This window comes from Ips typographus, unplaced genomic scaffold (genome assembly GCF_016097725.1).
Source record: "Ips typographus isolate SLU unplaced genomic scaffold, UJ_Ityp_2.0 IpsContig58, whole genome shotgun sequence".
Classification (NCBI taxonomy): domain Eukaryota; kingdom Metazoa; phylum Arthropoda; class Insecta; order Coleoptera; family Curculionidae; genus Ips; species Ips typographus.
The window spans coordinates 205,938-207,617 of NW_028098576.1; the positions used below are offsets into that span (position 1 = coordinate 205,938).

The window sequence follows — 1,680 nt, forward strand, 5'->3', positions numbered from 1 at the left end:
TAAATAAATGTAATATAGGGCATTTAAAAAAATGCAACTTTACCACATCTTAAATTCCTGCGCCACTCTGTAAAGTTGACCATGAATTCCACGGATTATAGTTATATGATGGTGTTTTTAGGCACAATGTCTGATATTAGACAGTTATTGGTAAGGTTACGTTTTTAAACTTTTTCTTCATATTGGCACATGAATATATACCAGGTGTCCAAGAGCACCCTGGACATAGGAGATTAACATGGGAAAATGGTTTTGATTTTTTTGCGCCTGTACGGTTCATTTAATGGAAAAACGCTTTAGATAAAAGTTGTAGAGCACATTTTCGGCTATCAACTTGTAATTTTTTCAATACCGTAGATTTGACCATTAAGACGAAAAACGGATCTAAAATTCGGAAATTTTAAATCCCCCGCCAAGCGGTCGTTAAGGAAAGTTTATATCCGGTCGTGCTACCAACCTTTCAAAATCATAACAAATCGTTGTCAGTCATTCTGTAATCAAAACATTCAAAACAAGTTTATTTAGTAATAATTTTGAGTTACTAGCCACATACTGCGAAGAAAATACAAATAAATCATGATAAAAAGACTTTATCAGGAGCCACAGTCCCAAAATCTGGTAAGTTGCGTTCATAACCTCATTCAATGTCTCTACTCAACTTATTTACTTTGTAGCAAAATTCTTTAAGAAAACACTGGTTTTGCTTGCAAATATTTAATGAAGATGACCGAATCACCTATCTCAAGCCTCTTCATAACACTACCAAACGATTTAAAGTGATAAAAACAATGGACTAGGAAGGCCTGCAGATGTTTGAAGATAAGTTGCTTTACTATACAGGGACCACAAAAGAGGGTAAATACTTCCCTCAAAAGTGGTGCAATTTAGTGACCTATGTGACTGATAGTTTTATTGTATCCTTCTGTTTTGTAGTGTTATCAACACACCATAGTGTTTAAGTGGTTTTACATTGTATGATGTTAATAAAAAGGCATTTTTTATAACTGATTGTCAATGTTTTTTCCCATCTCTACAGGGTAAGGTAAGTACTGATATTTAATTAGCTCCATTAGTTAACTTGAACATCATTCACCTACAAGGATACTTGTAAAATGTCTACTAACCAAAAATAGTTTATTTGCAAGTAATGTGTAACTTGAGTTCACATTTGATTAGTAAAGGTATGTCCTGTGAAATGGTGTATTGAATTAGAAGCAAATTGTTTCTCTTTAGAGACTTTCAATCACTACATTTCACCTACCTTTGCTAATTTGGAACTCCACTATTAGGTTAGTAAGACAAAGTTGTTTTTAGCATAGCTTGTATGGTGACAGGTTCACCCACTCACACTCAATCTGTGGAACAATCACTGTTTATGTGGTAAGACCAGTTTTCTTTGCCACCTATTGTACCTAAGCTTTTCACTTGAAGAAAATGAATACTGTACCTTGAACTGTGAATAAATAATTAATACAAACGTTCAGTGTACAAAGTTTTATTTGGAACAATTGAGTGTGTGGAAAAAAGAACACAATTATAATGTTAATACCTAAAGAATAGAATAGCTCATGTAGATAGCTCAATTGAAAAGTTGGTTTTTCAACAATACCTACCCATATACAAAAAGTTTTGTCACCTGACTGATAATTTGACTGTGTAAGTCCATATTCTCTTCTTAGA

General features: G+C 33.3%; 1 long non-coding RNA gene across 1 annotated transcript; it reads left to right on the forward strand.

Moving 5' to 3' along the window:
* The first annotated feature begins 203 nt into the window (after positions 1-203).
* Positions 204-1,001, forward strand: LOC145739847 (uncharacterized). The gene is made up of 2 exons (XR_014181254.1): positions 204-618; positions 675-1,001. It is a non-coding gene; the product is annotated as an uncharacterized LOC145739847 (long non-coding RNA).
* The last annotated feature ends 679 nt before the right edge of the window (positions 1,002-1,680 follow it).